Source organism: Chiloscyllium plagiosum, chromosome 11 (genome assembly GCF_004010195.1).
Source record: "Chiloscyllium plagiosum isolate BGI_BamShark_2017 chromosome 11, ASM401019v2, whole genome shotgun sequence".
Classification (NCBI taxonomy): Eukaryota; Metazoa; Chordata; class Chondrichthyes; order Orectolobiformes; family Hemiscylliidae; genus Chiloscyllium; species Chiloscyllium plagiosum.
In genome coordinates this window covers 50,591,473-50,613,224 of record NC_057720.1, presented here as the reverse complement: position 1 = coordinate 50,613,224, position 21,752 = coordinate 50,591,473, and the positions used below count along the sequence as shown (strand labels likewise).

The following is a 21,752-nucleotide window of genomic DNA, read 5'->3' as shown; positions in this document are numbered from 1 at the left end:
ATCAGTTGTATAAGACTTTGATGTTTTACTATAAATTCTGTGTCCTATGATCCTGCCTCATTAGCTACCTGACAAAGGAGCAGTGCTCTGAAAGCTTGTACTTCCAAATAAACCTGTTGGACTATAACCTGGTGTTGTGTGATTTTTGACTTCATCATAAAATAATAAGATATAGGAGCAGAATCAGGTCTTTCAACCCACAAGTCTTGTCTGCCATTTGATCATAGCTGATATGTTTCTTCACCCTATTATCCTTCCTTCTCCCCACAACCTTTGACACCCTTGCTAATCAAGAACCTATCTACCTATGTCTTAAGTACACTCAATCATTTGTCCTCCACAGCCATCTGCGGCAATGAGTTCCATAGTTAACCACCCTCTGGCTGAAGAAATTCTTCCTCATCTCAGTTCTAAAAGGTCATCCCTTTACTCTTCCATGATCCATGTGATGATGGTCTTCAAGAAGGATACATTATTTGGTTTTTGAAGACATGATAGGATTTTTTATGGAGAAAATAGTTAAATTACATTAATTTGTAAATAGCTTTCGATTTTGATATATTTGATGAATTTTCCATTCTATTATCATTATAATTAACAAAATCAACAATACAAATAATTCTTGGCTTCTTTTGGAATAATTTTGGGAGCATGGTTGGCAGGAACAGCCTCCGACCTGGCAACTCTGTGATCAGTTGATATACCACTGCAAACGGTTCGGTAGTGAAACAATAGGAGATGGTGGATTCCAACCCCTCAAAAATGTGAATCCTTTATAAGTTGATCTAATGACTTCTGGCTAAAACTTTGATCACAGAACCTTGGCTTTACTTGTGTAAATAAAATACTTTTGCAGTAAATGTTGTTATGTAAGGCTTTCTGGCACCTTTGTTGTTGTGCTCAGCAAGATTCACAATCAGTAGATACTGGGTGTAAAATCCCATTAATGCATCTGACAATGCGCATGAAAGTTCTGAAGAGATGTTGGCAGCTTTTGATGCACTAATGATGCAAAGTGTGCCTGCTACCATTTTGGTGGTGGGGGGGGGCTGTTCTTTTGCACATCTAATGTTTCCCACAAATATGTAGTGCATCATAGAATCCCAATGATATGGAACCAGGCCATTCAGCCCATTGAGACCACAACCAACCCTACAAAGCGCATCCCGCCCAGATCCACCCTCTATCCTATTCCTGTAACCCTGCATTTCCCATGGCCAACCCACCTAACCTCCACATCCCTGGATACTATGGGCAATTTAGCATGGCCAATTCACCTAACCTGCACATCTTTGGACTGTGGGAGAAGACCAGAGCACCCAAAGAAAACCCACACAGACACAGGGAGACTGTACAAACTCCAAAGGTGGAATTAAACCCAGGTCCCAGACACTGTGAGGCAGCAGTGCTCACTACTGAGCCAGCTTGCCGCCCTAGCAGGCAAATCAGTCAGCAGCTGTTCTTTGTTTGATAATTAAAATCTAATTTTTCTTTCAAATAAAATTTACCCAATTTCAATTTGTCTCTTCAAGTGCTATGACTTTACATTCTAATTAATTTCTTAGATTCACTGGTTATAAACATGACTCTGAAAGCATATTCACTGCTTATCATAAAGATGGAGCCACATTAGAGTGACATCAGTAATGGATAAATAAAAATTGCAAACATTTGAAATATTGGAGGCTATGATTGAGCAGGAAGAGCTTAAGTAAAAAGAAAATTCTTGGCGAATCTTGAAAAGGGGGAAAGATATCATGCATTATTGAGGAGGAGGATTAAGGGAGTCAGGAGGGCAGACATAGGCTGGGGAGCATGGCAATAGAAGCACCAGGACCTACGATTTCTCTCCCTGTCCCTGAATAGAACTCATATTTATCTCATAAAAAATAACTGAGCATTACTGTTCTGCATTGCAATTCCTAGAATAATTACTGCTTCCCTGCGTGGGTGACAGGTCTCAAATGCTTGTGATTAACTCAGCATCAAATGCAAATTATAGAAGTATTTGGATGAACAACCCCTCCCAAATGAAAACAGTCCACAGAGAATCACTGGTGAGTAACACTAATCAGAATTACCATACATACCTTAATATTTCTAAATTGGGGCCAATAATATTAAATCTGATCAAAAGTCCTTAAACTGTATTCTCAGAAAACTGTAGTGCTCCTCTGTGCTTAGAATTACAGTAACAGCTGAGGAGTACGAGTTTCCCCGAGATTGAGAATCAATTGATCTTGCTGTCTATATGCCCTGCCTCTCTCCGACAGGCTCAGTACACATTGGAACAGCAGAGCCTCAGCAGCTATTTTCACAGACACTGCTCTCAATTCATAAAGCATCAGCTGCAATTTGAAAGAAAGGGAAGCAAATCTCATGTGACATAACCACTTTTGGGAAAAAAAAAGTATTTGAATATTTTATGGGATACAAAGAAAAAAAGTGAAAACCTTGGAAAATGAAATTAAGATGGAAACGCTGAAAATGCACATATGGTCAAATCTTCTTGGCCCATGTGGAAAGCTGAGGGTGAGGGTTGGTGGGGGAATGGAGGGATGGTGCTGGTACTTAATTAGGTGTGGGGTCAAAATTCAGATCTCCATCAGCGAGTTACTAAGTTCTGGTAATAAGTGAGCATAAAGTTTCAGACAGGTTGGCCTTCCCAACAATGATAGTCAAGAAACTCTTTTGCGTTCATTAGAATACCGTGAATACTCATTAACAACTCAGCTCACTGGAATTACTTTAATAGTTACAACCTTGTCAGTGAAAAGCATGGAAAGCCTCATCTTTACAAACCCATCAATATACAGGAGGCTAATACCTTGGTGTAGACTACTTCCTGCAACATGGGCGGCACGGTGGCACAGTTGTTAGCACTGCTGCCTCACAACGCCAGAGACCCGGGTTCAATGCCCACCTTAGGCGACTGACTGTGTGGAGTTTGCACGTTCTCCCTGTGTCTGCGTGGGTTTCCTCCGGGTGCTCCGGTTTCCTACCACAAGTCACAAAGATGTGCAGGTTAGGTGAATTGGCCATGCTAAATTGCCCGTAGTGTTAGGTAAGGGGTAAATGTAGGGGTATGCGTGGGTTGCGCTTCGGCGGGTCGGTGTGGACTTGTTGGGCGGAAGGGCCTGTTTCCACACTGTAATGTAATCTAATGTAATCTAATCTAAACATCTGTTGAGTACACGCTTCTTCAATAACATGGATCCTTCACAAATGGATCTTGAATGTACTGATTGCACATAGGTTTGACATCTAAGCGACACAGCCTCGAGGGCAACTAACTCAGAAGAAACCTTATTCATAATGAGTCTGTCATGGTTGTGGGTATGTTTGCCGAGCTGGGAAGATGATTTGCAGACGTTTTGTCCCCTGTCTAGGTGACATCTTCAGCACTTTGGAGCCTCTTGTGAAGTGCTGCTGTACTGTGTCTTCTGGAATTGAGTTGGTTCCATTCCTGCTGATTCGAGTTGTTTGTTGTAGTGGCCGGTATATTGGATCTAGCTCCATGTGCTTGTTTAGGGAGCCCATGGATGAGTACCATGCTTCTAGAAATTCTCTGACTATCCTCTATTTAGCTTGTCCTATGATCGTTGCGTTATCCCAGTTGAATTTGTGGTCACAGTTGTCATCTCTGTGTGTGGCTACTAGGGACAGCTAGTTGTGGCATCTAGTGGCTAGTTGGTGTTCATGGATGCAGATTGCTAGTTGTCCACCTGTTTGACTTATATAGTGTTGCATGCAGTCTTTTCCATGGACTCCTGTAAATTATGTCAGTCTTGCGCATGTTGAGTATAGGGTCTTTTGTCTTAGCGAGTTATTGACCGAATGTGGCTGTAGGTTTATGGGCTGTCATGAAACCCAGTGGTCAGACAAGTCTGGCTATCAGTTCCAAGATGTTTTTCATGTATGGTAGCATGATCAGTGAGTTAGGTTGTGGCATGTCCTTGTCTGTTAGGCATCTGAGGATGAAGTTGCAGGGATATCCGTTCTTGGCGAAGACTCTGTAGAGGTGTTCTTCTTCCCTTCATAGGTTGGGAGTGCTGCAGTGCATTGTAGCCTTTTTGAACAGGGTGCTAATTCTCTTGTGTGTTTTGGTGGTTCCTGTTGTAGTTTAGGACTTGCAAGATTTGCTATTATCTGAGTGTTATGGTATAGAGGATGCAGTCTGTCCAGGGCAACCAGACTGGCTCCTTCAACATCACCTTCCAAACTTGCAACTTCTACCACCTAGAAGGACAAGGGCAGCAGATGCATAGGAATAGCACCACCGACAAGTTCTCTTCTGATTCACACACCATCCTTGCTTGGAACAAGTGGGAGGTTAGAAAGTAAGGGCAAAGAATGAAACCTAAAGTGTGTGGCTGGTGACTTGGCAAAGGATCTTGGGGAATTAAGGCAGGCAACTGAAAAACAGAAGATATTGTTCAAGACAAGGGGTTCAGGAAAGGTGGGAACCGCATGTTGAGAAGGGTAAACATAACAAAATCATGAGGTGTGTTGATGAAGTTGAAGAAGCAGATGTATTTTGTTAAGGGTGATGTCAGGGTAAACCCTAGCTTTGGGGAGTTGGATGGAGAAAGCTGAGAATGTCAAGGGAGTTCATGAATGGGGATATAGTGACTGTGAGAGATTGAAGAATGCCAGAGGGGAGGCCGGGGAAAGGACGAAACCATCAACAGATATGAGGTGAAGAGTCTAGGTTAGAGGATGGATTCCAGATGAAAGAATTGGAAACAAAACTTACATGTCATTCTTTCCTCTTGGCCATACTAAAAAGTGTCCCTCGCTGAAAATACACAGGAGGAATGAGAGGAGTCTCAAGGCTGTTTGCATAGGTGCATTGAACTGCACAGTTCAAACACCTAAGTGTGAGAGATGAGAAACAGAATCCGGAAAAAAACATCCAGCAAGTACTTAGTTGAGAACTGTACACTGCAATGAAATTTACTGCTACACAAAGATTAACAGGCTCTAGTTACTTATAACACCCACATCCCAACCAGATCATGCCATGTGGAGTGTGGTGTCTATGAACCAATGCAGGAACCTTCACTGACATGGGTATCTATATCTTAAAGACAAGGAGTTGGAAATACAAACCAGAAGTTGCTGGAAAAGCTCAGAGGTCTGTCAGAATCTGTGAAGAGGAATCAGAGTTAATGTTTTGGATCCAGTGAGCTTTCCTCAGAACGCCTGAGGTCTGAGGAAGAGTCACTGGACTGGAAACGTTAACTCTGACTTCTTTTCACAGATGCTGCCAGACCTGCTGAGTTTTTCCAACAACTTCTGCTTTTGTTTCTGATTTACAGCATCCACAGTTCTTTCCGTTTTTATAAAGTTGCAGTTATTGTTTCCAAGGTTGCAGTGCTGTGGATAACAGTGGGTAATGAAAACCACTCAGAATTAGAGTGAGCTATATGCCGCATGCATGGAATGTAATATAATGCTTAAGGCTACAAAAGCCTTGCACTTGGCTGAACGAGAAACAGGACAATTAGTAATGAGCAGAGATGCACAAAATCAGCCAAGAGAATCCAATCACTGCACTCTCCAAGCAGAGGTAACTCCCATCTGATGGCTATACATTTTATGTTACTTGCTTGTGTGATTAGGGATGTTGGTTGAAAAGTGTAGTGCTGGAGAAGCACAGCAGGTCAGGAATTCCTAATGAAGTGCTTATGCCCGAAACATCGAATCTCCTGCACTTCAGATGCTGCCTGATCTGCTGTGCTTTTTCGACGCCACACATTTCAACTCTGATCTCCAGCATCTGCAGTCCTCACTTTCTGGCTAGGTCAGAATTCATTGCCCAATCCTAATGGCTCTGGAGAAAGTAATGGACAGTCTTGCTGAACTGCTGCAGTCTTTAGGTGTAGGTAAATCCATAGTGCTTTTAGGTTGGGAGTTCCAGCATTTTAACCCATCAACAATGAAGGAATGGTGATATAGTTCCAAGCCAAGATGATGTGTGGATCAGAAGAGAACTTGTAGGTGATGCTGTTCCTATGCATCTGCTGCCCTTGTCTTTCTAGGTGGTAGAAGTTGCAAGTTTGGAAGGTGATATTGAAGGAGTCTTGGTTAATTATGGCACTGCATCTTATAGATAGTACACCTGCTGCCGTTGTACATCATTGATGAAGGGAGTGAATGTTAAAAATGGTGGACAGCATGATACTTATGCACAGCTCTTTTGTCCTGGAAGATGTAAATCATCTTGAGGGTTGTTGGAGCTGCGCCTATCCAGGCAATGGAGAGTATTCTGTCATTCTGCTACCTTGTATCATGTAGACAGACAGTGGGGAGAAAGGAGGGAAGTTACTTGTTGTAGAATCCTTCGCCTTGGAACTGCTCTTGTAGGTTTCGGGAGGGAAAAGTGTGTGTAATGGTAATGTCACTGGATTAATGTCCCAGAAGCATACTCTGTGGATACCAGTTCAAAGCCAGCTATAGAAATTTGAATTCAACCAATAACTTCTGAGTTTGAAAGCTGGTCTCAATAACGGTAACTATGAAACTCTCATCAATTGTTGTAAAAACACATTTGTCGAAAAGTGTGGTGCTGGAAAAGTACAGCAGGTCAGGCAGCATCTGAGGAGCAGGAGAGTCGACATTTCGCGCATAAGCCCTTCATTAGGAATGTGGAGGGGGAAGGAAAGCACATCTGGTTCAGGAATGACCTTCAGGGAAGGAAATCTGCCTTTCTTAATTGGTCGGGCCCATATTGATTCCAGACCAAACAGCAATGTGATTGGCTCTTAACTACACTTTCAAGTAGCCCAGTAAGCTATTCAATTCAAGGGCATAAGGCACACATCCCATCAAAAAAGAACTTTTAAAAAATCCACAGTATTTATATACAAGCCCATTTCTGATCTTATGATGGAGGGAGCATCATTGATAAAGCAGCTGAAGACAGTTGGCCCTGATTCCACAAGAGGACATATGACTTCAACAGAGACACACACCACCACCACACCACCCCCACACACCCCCAACTGCCATTGACCAGTTTTGCTGTGACTCTTTAAAGCAAGAGTTGCTTCAAAGTGACTTTGAAGTCAGCGGCAATCAGCTTCATTTCCCCTCACGAGTTCTACTCTTTTGTCGATATTTAGCTGTGATAAATTTAGGATTGAGTCATTCAGATGGAAACCAAACTGGCCATGAATGAACAGTCTATTGGTGAGTAACAGCTGATAGCACTGAAAATGACTACCTTCATCACTCTGGTAACTACTGAGAGTTGACTGAAGGGCAATAATTGGCTGAGTTGGATTTGTCATTTTTTTTGTGGACAGGACATAGAGCACCCACTCAGTTTTGTGACTGAAGATGGATGTACATGCTATACCCTTGCCTTTTACACTGAAGTGCTGGTCTCCTCCATCATTGAGGCTGAGGATGTTTGTGCAGTCACTTCCAGTAAGTTGTTTAATTATCTACCACCATTCATAATTGCATGTGGCTGAACTCCAGAGCTTATAAGTTGTTTATTAGCTTATTAGTTGTAAGCTCACATAGTCTGTACGCTGGAAAAGCGCAGCAGGTCGGGCAGCATCCAAGGAGCAGGAGAGTCGACGTTTCGGGCATGAGCCCTTCTTCAGGATTCCTGAAGAAGGGCTCATGCCCGAAACATCAATTCTCCTGCTCTTTGGATGCAGCCTGACCTTCTGCGTTTTTCCAGCAACATATTTTCAGCTCTGATCTCCAGCATCTGCAGTCCTCACTTTCTCCTCCACATAGTCTGTATACCAGATACTGCTTACACTGGAATTTAGGACATGTGTTACAGCTTCAACAAGTTGATAACTCACCTTTAGGTTTACCTGGTGCTGCCCTTGGCATGCCCTCCTGCTTTCTTCATTGAAGCAAGGTTGATTCCCTGAATTGATGTTAATGATAGAATGGGGGATATGTTAGGTCATGAGACTACAGATTGTGATTGAGTGCAATTCTTATGTTGTTGATGGCCCACAGAGCCTCATTAAGGTGTAGTCCTGAGCTGCCAGTTCAGTTCAAAATACCACATTCATTATTGTGCTTATGCCATTCATCATACTGGAAGCTATCCTCAATGTGAAGGCAGGACTTTGTTTTTAAAGGACTATATGGTAGTCACACTCCTACCATAGACAGATACATCTTTTTCAGGCAGGCTCATGAGGACAAGATCAAATAAGTTTTTCTCTCACCAATTCTGCAGGTCCAATCCACAACTATCTCCTTTAGTACTTGACCATTTTCGTCAACAGTGGTTCCAGTGAACCACTCTTGGTGATGGATTTTGAAGTCCCCCACCCAAAGTCCATTTCATGTCCTTGCCACTCTCTGCATATCCTCTAAGTAGTACTCAACATGGTATGGTCATATTTTCACTGGATTAGTAATTCAGGGATCAAGCTATACTCTGGCAACAAGGGCTCAAACCTCAAACCTTATGAAATTTCAATTTACTTCTTAAGTTGGGAATTGAAAGCATAGCTAGTTCAATGGTAACCATGAAACCGTGGTGGGGGGGGGGGGCGGAAGTTGGTGTTGCTCTGGAGATACATCTAGTCCACACCAGGTAAGGATGGCTGTTTCCTTCTCTGAAGGACATTATTGAACCAGATGGGTTTTTCCAACAATCAACAACAGCATCATGGTCATTATCAGATTCTTAATTTCAGATTTTTGTTGAATTCAAATTCTACCATTTGTCCTGGCGGAGATTTGAACCCAGTCCCCTGAACATTATCTGGGTCTCCAGATTCACAGTCCAGCAATAATATCACTAGGCTGTCACCTCCCCAGGTAGACTTTTATGACAATTGAAATGGCTCCATGGTTGCTAATAGACTAGATTTTTTTTAAAAATTCCAGATTTATTGGCTAAATTTGAGTGCCACCATCTCGCATGGTGGGATTCAAATTATGTCTCTAAAGCATTAGCCTGAATCTCTGGATTATGAATCCAATGGCATTACCATGAGAACATTCCCATCCTACCTTTCTCCATTTCCTCCTTGACAATACTTCGCTCAAAGTTTGAAAATTTAGTTCCATCTCATCAATAACTTACAACAATGCAAGTCATTAAAGCTAATAACTGAGGCAGTTAAAAAGGTAATTATATCAACTAAAAGACAATGGATCGATATCTGTCTCAGACCAAAGGTAAGAAACATGACATATAGAGGCAGTAATAGACAGCTTTGGAAGAACAGCCATTTTACATTTTGAACTGAGTTAATTTACTTTCAGTTTATATTTTGATTTGAGTCAGGATTGTGGGCAATGATTTGGTGCAGGATATCAGAATAATTAGAACACCATGACGGAAACATTTAAAAGTCGCTGTTTCAACAGGGAGACAGATGTCCACAGTTGTTCTACTGAATCAGATTACCAATAGCTACAACCGCAGTACCATGTAAATGAAAGAAAGGAGTCATAACTTACTCCCTGGACTGTTCCATACAATCCACATTTAGGAGCAAACCTCCACCTCTTTGAATACAGAAGCCATGATATCTGCTGAATTCTGAGTTCAAGACTGTAAAGACATTAAACACTGACATAATTTTTATCCTCATATATCACCTTTATCATTACTTATTTTTGTATATGTATTTTAGCCACTGCTTTTATCATTTTATACTTAAATACCTTCCAGCAAAACTTGAATAATTAACAAGATTATATTTAAAGCATAATTCTGTTTGCTTAAATAAAAACAAATTTGAAATACAAATAGAAAATTTTAGAGAAACTCAACAGGTCTGACAGCATCTGTGGAGAAAGAGATTAAATGTTTACAGTCCAAACCTGGAAAATAATGTTTTTCAATCCTGTTGACAAAAGAGGAGGAGGAACAGATGGCACAGTTGGAGATGGCACACAGAGCAAAAGACAGAGGGTGTGCTAATATAGTAAAGGAGAGACTGAAATATAAAATAGATGTTAATGGTAGGTTTAAATAAGCAAAAATCGATTAGGTCTACTGAGAGTAAAGCCAAAAAGCCAAACGACATAAAGAAGATACAGTGAGGGGTGTAATCCAAATTGAGGTTAGTGTTCATGCTGTGAAGCTCTTGAATGCAATGTTGAATCTTGTAAAGTGTCTCAGCAGAAAATGAGGTTCTGTTCCTCCAGCTTGTGTTTGGACTTCATTGGAATACTGCAGCTGGCCTAGCATAGAATGGCAGCAAGGTACTTTATACTGCTTGTAACTTAAATTGAAACACTTGAAAACTGGAAAGGCAAAAAAAGCTTAAACAAAGTCTCACATGACCAATATTTAGAGAACAGGCCTGAAGTGATTATGACGTAATGCTTTGAATGACTGCTGGACAATACAAACCCCGTAACTATCAATAAAATTTTGAAGTGTGGCCCAAGTTGAAATGTAGGAAATGTGGCATTGATTTGTTCACATGAAACTCTCAGAATAGCAGTTAGATAAGTATTGGACAATCTGTTTTCTGATGCTGATTGAGAGATAAATATTAAATTGGACACTAGGAATCACTCCTTTGTTCTTTTTTTTTGAAATACAGCCATGAGATCTTCGACTTACAATTGAGATGACAGAGAGTCATAGAGTAATAGAGAAGTACAGCATGGAGACAGAAACTTTGTTCCATGTTGACCAGATATCCTAAATTAATCTAGTCCCATCCTAAACCTGTCCTATTCATATACCCATTCAGATGCCTTTTAAATGTCACAATTGTACCAGCCTCCACCACTTCCTCTGGCAGCTCATTCCATACACGTACCACCATTTGAGTGAAAACATTGCCCCTTAGGTCCCTGCTCTGGTTTAACCAGAACGTCAGTCTTGATTATTGTCATCAAGTCCTGGAGTGGGACCTGAAATCCTAACTACATGACTAAGTGATAGGAATGCTAATGATAAGCTGAGAAAGCAGAATATAATTGCAAGGATCTCCTTAGGTTGTCAGGAGAAGGATTGTTTAAAAAAACTGTTATTGAGGAGGATGTCAGGATAATGACTACATGAGCTAAAATACATTAATGTGTGCTTCACAGCTACACTAATAAGGTAAACTAATCATCTCATTAGCTTCTTGGAAAATGTTGCATGTGGTCGACTCCTCATGACAGCTAACTGTTGTATTAGGAAATGGTACTTCAAGAATTAATGCCTAAGACAGTGGTGGTGAAAGGTAGAATATCTCTGGATCTCATGGAAGACAGACCTACCAACTCGGTATCCCAGTAGTTTTTGTAATAATGTCGATCTAACTACTGTAACTTGCATCTGATTTCTATTTTATTGATGAAAGAGCCTCTTCTCTTTAGACTATCTCTTTTCCTCTTTCACTTTGGACCAAGTAGGCCTTGTAGATACAGTTAAAAGGCTGCAGATGGTGGCAGCAATTTACCCAACCACATGTTGCCAGTTGTTGATGTCAGATGTTTATATGACACAAGCAAAACCATAGCTGTAGGATGATTACATTTCAAAAGCTTACATCTCCTGCACTGTATACCAAATCTGACACAAAATATTTCTTCAAAGAAAGAAGAAAGTTCATTAAGAGTTAAGATATTTGGAAGCATCATTACAGTTAACAGGAGCCCTACCACCTTTCTTGGGAAATTCACTGTACGTAACATTATGATCAACATTTCTTCACTGAGGTTGGGAATCCCAACTGTTTCATAAAATGCTTGTGATGAAGGCAGGCAGCCATTTAAAAGGGAACAAAATCAGACACTTTCACCAGCTCTTTGATCCTATTTTACAATAAATTAGGAAAGTTAGAAAGGCAGAGTCTCCCTTTATCTGCTAGTTAGCATTAATAGACGTGGTAAGGTTTTTACTTAACCAACATTTCACATCATTCTAAGGCCATCTGCAGGCCTCTTAAGAACTCATGTACAGTAAATACTTCAGCAACATAATTCTGTGATCATGGTGAGGGAAACAATAATAAATAGGCTCTGCATTTACAGTAGGTTTATTAAACCTCTGGTCTGCTTATTTATCTGTAGTTTTATGCCAATATACTAACATCCTGATTAACGATTTGCCTGATAGATAGGGGTCACATAAGGGGAAGCCAGTAGACAAGACATTAATCTTATGTGTTGTCCAGAATGAATAATTCATTAGGAGCTTTAACTTTAACATCAATGCTAGATGAAAATAGGCCACATGCAAGAGGTTAAAATATCAGCACACCAGATCCACATTACACACACATCTCACGTCATTTAACAGATATAATTAACAGGCAACATTTAATGTGGATAATATACAGTGTATATATAATTAACAGGCAACATTTAGTGTGGATAATATACAGTGTATATATAATTAACAGGAAAAATTTAGTGTGGATAATATACAGTGTGTCGATAATATACAGTGTGTCAATACAGGCAATGGGAGTGAGAAAGCTCGAGATTGGAAAGTCAGATTGAGGTGAGAAAGATCGAGAACGAAGAGTCAGAACAAGTGAGAAGATGGAAAGTTGAGAGTGTTATGATCATTGCTGATGTTATTACTGGACAAGTCAGTTTGCGAACTGAAACCTGGTTTAATTGTTTTGTTTTAACAAGGTGGTCTCTCACTGAAACGTAAGCACAAAATATTGCAGATTTTGTTTGAACTATAAAACAGAAATGTATGAACCAAAAGAAAAAGTAGAATAAATCAAACTATTTACTTAAAACACTGTTATGGACTAGGTCAGACCACTCAAAATGTTCTTAATCAGGCAGTCGAGACCATAACTTTGCAATTTGTTTCAGTAAATGTACAGTGAAAATTACCCAGAGTAAGTTCGCCAGGTTGACTACCGGGTTTTAAAACAGATAAAAATTTATTCACAAAATTACAAATTGAAACATAAAGAACAGAAAAACGAACCCCTATAGGACTCAGTCTATCCAATGTAGACTTAGTTGTGTGATTCTGAATATACACAACAGTCCCAATAAGCAAACCCAATTAAAAAAAACAGTATAAAATAGAACAAATGCTTACAGGTTGAAGTTAGAAGGGCAGAAGGAGAGAAAGAGTTTTGAAGCCTCTTTCCACAAAGCTGAACTCCTAACTAGTTCTGGACTGAACTGCTAGAGAGCTGACCACTCCCCTTTCCTTATACAAGCCACTTCTAAAACATGACCACTTTGGCCTGAAGTCTCATCTGTGTACATATAAACAAAAAGGCCTCTCGATACCCTTTAATGTCTGTACCAAACCAGTCTAATTGGAGCCCCTCTGAAAAAAAACAAGGAGACAGTATCCTTCAGAAAAGGGACAGCATTTAGAAAAAAACGGACCAGTTTTGTGACAACACAAATTCAGAGATTTTTAAACACAGTAAAAGTATAGTGCCATGATTTTGAAAACACAAAAAAAAACAGTTCGCTGGGCAACTGATTCATGATGCAGCAGAATAATGCTAACAGCATGGATTCAATTCCTGCACAAGATGATGTTACTATGAACAATTGTCCTTCTTAAGCCATCCCCTCGCCTGATGCATGGTGACCCTCAGGTTAAACCATTACTAGTTGTGGTAAAAATAATTCAATCAAATTTGTCAAACACAATCTACCTTTAACAAATTGATGCTGACAATCCCTGACTAATCCACATATTTCCAAGTGCAGATACAAGCTATCTCTCAGAATTCTTTTTCATAACTTTCCAACCATTGAGGTTAGATTGACTGGACTGTACATTCCTGCTGTATCTCTTCTTCACTTTTATAATGATTGGACAACAATATTGTCTTCCAGTCCTCTGACACCTCACCCCTAAAGAAGGCTTGAAAGTTACTGCGAGGGATCCTAATATCTCTTCACTTGCTTGCTAGTGCCTAGGATACATCCCATTCATGCCTCAGTATTCATTTTTGAGGCTGTTAATCCTATGAGTACAGCTTCCCTCTTTACATTAATTTCTTTAAATATTTCACAGTCCTTCCACCTGACGTTTATACCTGCAATTTTCTATTGCGAGAGTCAATGTCTTCTACTTCCAGGTTCATGCACGGATTATATCATTGGCCTTTTATGGGCTGTACTCTTTCTCTAGTTATTCTTTTGCTCTTTATATATTTTTTAAAAGCCTTTTGGATTTTCTTCTATTCCAACTGTAAATCCTTTCTCATGCACTGTCTTTGGTTTCCTAATTTCCTTTTTAAGTTTCTCCCCCTGCACTTTTTGTACACCTTGATATCTACTACAAGCTTCTTTTTCTACCTTAATCTCAAACTTTACATCCCTTAACATCGACGGTTTTCCAGTCTTGGTTCGATGGTCTGGCTACAAAAGAACATAGTGGTTGTTGTTACTTCCTACTTAAAAGTCTCCTACTACTCTTGACTGTTTTGTCTGCAAGTAGTTGCTCCCAGCCAAATTGTATCATCATAAGATTAGCCTATTCCCAGTTTAGAAATTTTTTTTCTGGTGTATCCTGATCCTTAATTTTTCTAAATCTGAGTTATGATCACTATCACCAAAATGTTCCCCTACTTATAATCTTGTCTGGGCTCATTTCCACATAAGCCCCTGCCTCTATTGAGCTTTCTACGTACAAGCTAAAGCCCACTTGTATGCAATTTAAGAATTTTGCTCCCTCCCCATCTTGCACACTAAAACTATCCCAGTTAACATTTCAGCAATTCATACCCCCTACTATTATTGCCTTAATATAAAATTTAATTACATATTTGTTCCTCTCCCTCTCCCTAACTGCTTGGTAGCCTGTAGTACACAACTAACAATGTGCTTCCCACATTTGTGATTTTTAAAATTTCTCCACATTTGATCCTTCCAAGATATCGTCCTTCCTCATTGCTACAATTGATGCCTTGATAAATCCTGCAACACCCTTCCTCTTCTATTGCCTTCTCTAACTACCTAAAACCAGGAACGTTGACCTGCCAATCCTGCCTGTCTTTTATCCAAGTCTCAGTTGTAGCTATGATACCATGCGCTCTTACGCCTATCTGTACCTCAGCTCATCTGTCTTACGCTTTGTATTTTAATATATTTCCAGCTAAATTAACTTCTTTCTTATCTAGCTTATGTGTCCTCTTTCTTCCAGACTCAGTTACCTACATTTTAAATTCTAATCTCATCTCATCCTTTCTACCCACTGAAAATCTTGTCAGGATTCCGATGGCTCGTGATGGATCTTGGCCTGTTCTCTCAGTGATATGTCAGCCTGGTCTCTCAACAGCTCATGACGGTCTCTTGGTCTGCTCTCTCAGTGCCTCTTGGCCTGGTCTCGTGGCAGATCTCTCAGCAGCAAGTCGGCCCTATCTCTTGGCAGCTCGTGGCAATGTCTGGGCTCAGGCTGTGAATGGATCCTTCCAGGCATGTTGCTCAGGCACCAGGGGAGAGGTGGCAGCTTTAGCAGCACTGCCCAATGCGGGAACAGCGAGCGGTGAGGGAGCTTCCCTGGCATTACCGTCGAGAACAGACAGCTGTCTCCTGCTGAGCAAGATTAGTGGAGGACTCATCAAAGTGTTAAACTTTTAACTTATTACTTTATTTTCGTTGTCTAAATTAATAAAGACTGCAATGTTAACTACTACGTTATTTCTTTGTTTTTCCACTTGTTCTATGGAGTGATGTTTAACTTTTAAAATCTGTTTCTCTTACTACATTGTACCTAAGTTTTTTGTACCGAAATACCTTGGTGCCTAAGATGATGTGTTTTGTTACAACATTGTACACTTTTCACTGTACTCCTGTATTTCTGTGCTTGAGTACGTGACAATAAAATCTAAATCAAAATCTAGTTTAAATTTATATCAAGTCCTCAAAACACTATAACAAGCTAGTCAAAAATGATTTCCCTTTCTTAAACATGTTGACTGCCTAAGTTTACAATTATTATTGAAGTATCCAATTACTATATCCTTTACATAAATGAATGAATGGCACAAATACAGCTTCATTCATTTTGTGGGATGTGGGCATTGTTGGCTGACCAGCATTGATAGCCCGTCCCTAATTGCACTTGAGAAGGTGGTGGTGAGGTGTCTTCTTGAATCGCTGCAGTCCACCTGCTGTGGGTTGATCCACAATGCCAATGGGAGGGAAATCCAGGATTTTGACCCAGTGACAGTGAAGGAACTGTGATAAATTTCTGAGTCAGTGGTGAGCGGCTTGGAGGGAAACTTGAAGGTGGTGCTGTTCTCATATATCTGCTGCCCTTGTATGTCTAGGTGCAAGTAATCATGGGTTTGGAAGGTGCTGTCTGAGGATCTTCAGTGAATTTCTGTGGTGCATATTGTAAATAGTGCATTAAGGTGCATCACAGTGTTGATAGTGGAGAGAGTGGATGCTTATTGATGTAGTGCTAATCAATGAGCTGCTTTGTCCTGGATGGTGTCAAGCTTCTTGAGTGTTGTTGGAGCTGTACTTTTTCAGGCAAGTAGAGAGTATTCCGTCAGACTCCCGACTTGTACCTTGTAGATGGTGGACAGGCTTTGGGGAGTCAGGAGTTGAGTTACTTACTCAGTATTCATAGCCTCTGGTCTGCTCTTGTAGCCACTGCATTTGTGTGGTGAGTCCAGTTGACTTTCTGATCAACAATATCTCTCAGGATGTTCATAATAGGGATTTCAGTGATGATAACCCTGCTGAATGTCAAAGGGTGGTGATTAGATTGTCTCTCATTGGTTTTGGTCTTGGCCTGACATTTGTGTGGCATGACTGTTACTTGCCGCTTGTCAGCCCAAGGGTGGATATTGTTCAAAACTTGCTGCATTTGGACAAGGACTGTTTCAGTATCTGAGGAGTTGTGAATGGTGCTAAACACTGTGTAACCATTGGTGAACATCCCCACTTCGGACCTTATGATGGATGGAAGGTCATTGATGAAGCAGCTGAAGCTGGTTGAGCCTAGGACATGACCCTCAGGAAGTCCTGCACAGATGTCCTGGAGCTGAGATGACTGACCTCCAAAAGCCATGACCATTTTCTGATGTGTCAGGTATGACTCTAACCACCAGAGATTTTGTCCCCAGATACCCATTGATTTGAGTTTTGTGTGGGCTCCTTGATGCCGTACGGTCAAATGCAGCCTTGATGTCTTAGGCTGTCACTTTCACCTCACCTCAGGAATTCAGTTCTTTTGTCCATGTTAGAACCAAGGCTGTAATGAAGTCAGGAGCTGAGTGGACCTGGCAAAACCCAAAGTGGGCGTCACTGAGCAAGTTGTTGCTGAGCAGATGCTGCTTGATAACATTGTTGATGACCCCTTCTATAATTTTATTGATGATCAAGAGTGGCTTGATGGGCAGTAAGTGGCCAGAATGGATTTGTCCTGCTTTTTATATACAGGACATTCCCATGCAATTTTTCACCATGTCGGGTAGATGCCAGTGTTGCAACTATACTAGAACAGCTTGGCTAGGGGAGTGGCAGGTTCTTCAGTACTATTGCCGGAATGTTGTAGGGTCCGTAACTTTTACAGTTCCCAGTATCTCCACCAATTTCTTGATACCATGTGGAGGGAATCAAATTGGCTGAGGACTGGAATCTGTAATGCTGGGGACCAGAGACCAAGATGGATCATTCACTTGGCACTTTTGGCTGAAGATTATTACAAAAGCTTCAGTCTTATGTTTTGCATTGATGTTTTGGGCTGTTCAATCATTGAGGATGAGAATATTTGTGAAGTCTCTTTAAAAGGAGGATGGAAAATAAATACAATGACTACCATTGGATAATAATGCTCGGAAAACTAATGGAGCTAAAGTCTGATGGTCCACTGAACCTGATATGATAAATTCTAGTTTTTTTTTCCAGGATATTATCAGAAGTAGGCACTGAGATAGTGAATCCACTGGTAGAAATCCTTACAAATCCTTAAATTCCAAAATTCCTTGCTGACATCAAATGAAGGTCTACAGTTCTCCATTCTATTTCGCCCTTCCTTATAAGGGTAATACTTATTACTTGCAAGTTTGCATGAACTTTCCTGGAATAAATAGAATTCTGAAAGAATACCACTAATGTGTCAATGATAGCCATCCCCTTCAACCCTTTAGATACAGCTCATCTGATTCAATGTATTCATCAATCTTCAATTCAATTTACTTTTCAAATTCTTTACTAATGCTAACTTCTTTCAGTTCCTCGTAATTGCCTAGCATTTTTTGTTATTTTGTGTTCTTCTGCTGTGAAGACAAACACAAGCATTTATTAACCAATACCCAGGGGACCAGGGATGTACTGGTTGAACAAATATTCAAGTTGATCAAGAAGGTTCACATAATCAATCTAAGATCACACACTAATGTAATGAAGGGGATATACACACCACTATTATAGTTTATTTCCAGCAGAAATCACTTAAATAATATTGCATATTCACTTTAAATAAAACTGATTGGCAGAAAGCCTTCTCACTCGCGCCCTCAACCGAGTATTTTGACATCATGGAGCTCATTATATTACAGCAAACTTCTAGTATTTCAGGTATATAATTTTTGCTGGTTCATTGAGAAGGCAGTTAATAAGGTGCTGTTTAAAACAAATTTTTCTGTAATTTTTAGTTTCTTCAACATTTTCTCTACTCTCCAGTATAAAATTTATTGTGTCTGCCTGTAATGAGCCTGAATTTGTTCTAGCTAGCCTTCTCTTTTCATATACTTATAGCTTTTACAGGACACCTTTGTTTTACTAGCTTGCATTCATTTTCTCTTTTCCCTTCCTTTATTAGTTTTTGGTCATCTTTTGTTGGGTTATGAATTGCTTTCAATCATCAGTCTTACCAGTTATTTCTGCAATCCTTATAAGTGACTTCCTTTGATCGAACGTAATCTTCAAGTTATTTTGTTAGTCCCCATAGATTCACCTTTCCCACTGGATGCTTGTGTGCATTTTCTTCAAAGTGGGAATTCCAGGTAACTTTATGGATAGTATGTTTTGTCAGCTGCAGTAGCTTGAGCTCCAGATTCTGACGATTTTGAGAGTTTTGTGGATAGGTCATTCATAGCTGTGGTTACCTCTCAGCTTCAGAATATTCAGGATAAGTGGGAATGGGTGACCACCAGGTAGTTGACAACAGGCAAAATTCCTGAGTGTATTGTACTCTTTAGGTGGTATTCCATATTGAATCCAGGTTCCTCTGTGCTAGGGGATAGCTGAAGCCATGGCAACATGGCTGACTCAACTGAAGAGGGGCATGGACACTGTAGCAAAACTGAGAAATAACTGGTGCTTCAGCAGATATTAGTCAAGGGACAGACATGATTTTCTGCAGCTGTGGATGTGACTCAAGAGTGGCTCATTGCCTTCCAGATGCTAGGATCAAGGGTGTCAGAGAGTAGTTGCCCAGTATTCTGAAGAGGAAGAATTAACTGCCAGTGATCATCATCCATATCAGTTCCAGCAATGTAGATTCAATGAAGGATGAAGTCCTGCATGCAGAATTTAAGGAGCTGGGAAAGAAACTAATGCATGGGACTTCAAATTCTACTGAATATCACATACTAGTGTGCATAGAAACAGAGGTTAAAGCAATGAGCTTGTGGCTGGTGATATGATGCAGGAAGGGAGGGATTTGGTTGTTGGGGCATTGGGACTGGTCGTAGGGGAGATAGGACCTATAATGACTGGTTGCATTGTACCTGAATAGAGGCAGGACCAATTTCCTTGTGAGGTTTTTTTTAGTGCTGATGGAAAAGCCTTAAATTAACTTGGTAGTAGTGTGGGAAGCAAGAGAAAATACCAGCAAGCTAAACAAGGTGCACACCAAACTCTGAAAATGCAGTGGAGTATATTAAATTGAAAGATATTAGCTTGTTTCAGAATAGGTAGGAGTAAATAAGGTCTAAATTAGTATTACATCATCGGTGGGGTGATGTATTTCATTTGGCAAAGTAAGTGCAGTACATTTTTATTGTCTATCGAATTCAACTACTGATAATACTGATTCAGTGTGGAGACAGTTTGAAGCACAGGCCTCATTAGATTTGGCCAAAATCTTTGCCATAACCAAATGGAAAACAACATTAAAAGACCAATAAAACTTGGAAATGAACAAGTTGTACTGGATCTCCATTTTGAAGAATATAAAATGATATCCAACATCTAATTCTCTGCATATTAGAATGTTTTACTCATTACAAGTTCCACCATGCTACTACTTTCTACCATCAAGAAGAGCTGCTACACATTGTCAGGAAATAGAGACACACACCTCCACCATGGTCAAAATAAAACTTTTCATGACATCATAATACACTGAGCCTGTTTACAATATGAACAATTTGAAAAAAAAATTAATGAGGAAACAATCCAATGTAATTTGTTGGGGGAAACAATGATTATACAAATCTAAAAGCAAACAATAAAATTAACATTCAAATTGTTGTGTAGGTATTGCAGTCCTTTCAATAAATGAAGGATTATACTTTTGAATTAGTGCCTCTGAAAATGGTGACTCATATTTTCCAGTAAACTGGTGAGATTCAATTCACTCTATCCCATCACTAGGTAAATACTGCTCGAAGTGGTTTCCCACTGTTACTTCTTTTTGCTGCAATTTAAGAAGAGATTCATCTCTCTCAGACTATTCTTATCTTAACACAACAGTAATGAGCAAGTTGTACACTTAATGTCTGCATGTCACCACCATGGATCATAATCCTGGATCACCTAAGGACACATTAAACTTTTAAATTACATCATTAAGATGACTAATGCAACCAAAATCGAGTGGCACTTTCCAAGCAGAATTGGGGAAGTTACTTTTGAGGACATAATACTTCTGTCCCTTAATCACTTAAAATACTTAGCAAGGCAGTTAGTAATAGAACTTCCCAAAAGCCAGAAAATCCAAACTTTTCATAGGGGTGGCCAATAGTTTACATGTGGATATTGAGGACAGTGAAATGAATCAAGTAGTGGAAGACAGATTAGAAATGGGAACAATGGAAATTAGAATTTCAAGTAAAGCAGAAGGAAATGCAAAGAGAGGAAAAGAGAGGAAAGAAAGAAAACCAGAGAGAAGAAAGGGGAGGGAGAGAGCGAGAGAGAGAGCGGGAGAGAGAAAGAAAGAAAGAGAGAAAGAAAGAAAGAGAGAGAGTATCAAACGGACTGGTAAGCTAGAGGAGATACTTGTTAGGAAGGAAGATGTGTTGGGCATTTTGAAAAACTTGAGGATAGACAAGTCCCCTGGGCCTGACGGGATATATCCTAGGATTATGTGGGAAGCAAGAGAGGAAATTGCAGAGTCGATGGCAATGATCTTTTCGTCTTCACTGTCAACAGGGGTGGTACCAGGGGACTGGAGAGTGGCGAATGTTGTGCCCCTGTTCTAAAAAGGGAATAGGGATAACCCCGGGAATTACAGGCCAGTTAGTCTTACTTTGGTGGTAGGCAAAGGAATGGAAAGGATACTGAGGGATAGGATTTATGAGTATCTGAAAAGACACTGCTTGATTAGGGACAGCCAGCACGGATTTGTAAGGGGTAGGTCTTGCCTTACAAGTCTTATTGAATTCTTTGAGGAGGTGACCAAGCATGTGGATGAGGGTAGAGCAGTGGATGTAGTATACATGGATTTTAGTAAGGCATTTGATAAGGTTCCCCATGGTAGGCTTATGCGGAAAGCCAGGAGGCATGGGATAGAGGGAAATTTGGCCAATTGGATAGAAAACTGGCTAACCGGTCGAAGTCAGAGAGTGGTGGTAGATGGTAAATATTCAGCCTGGAGCCCAGTTACAAGTGGAATTCCGCAGGGATCAGTT

General features: G+C 40.3%; 1 long non-coding RNA gene across 1 annotated transcript in view; it reads right to left on the bottom strand.

Annotated features, from left to right (window-relative positions):
- The window catches only part of LOC122554774, a 45,129-nt gene extending 42,956 nt beyond the window's left edge, over positions 1–2,173 (bottom strand). Inside the window, exon 1 of the long non-coding RNA XR_006313075.1 lies at positions 2,091–2,173. This is a non-coding gene — a long non-coding RNA (uncharacterized LOC122554774). The remainder of the gene's footprint in view (positions 1–2,090) is intronic.
- Between the last annotated feature and the right edge of the window lie 19,579 nt (positions 2,174–21,752).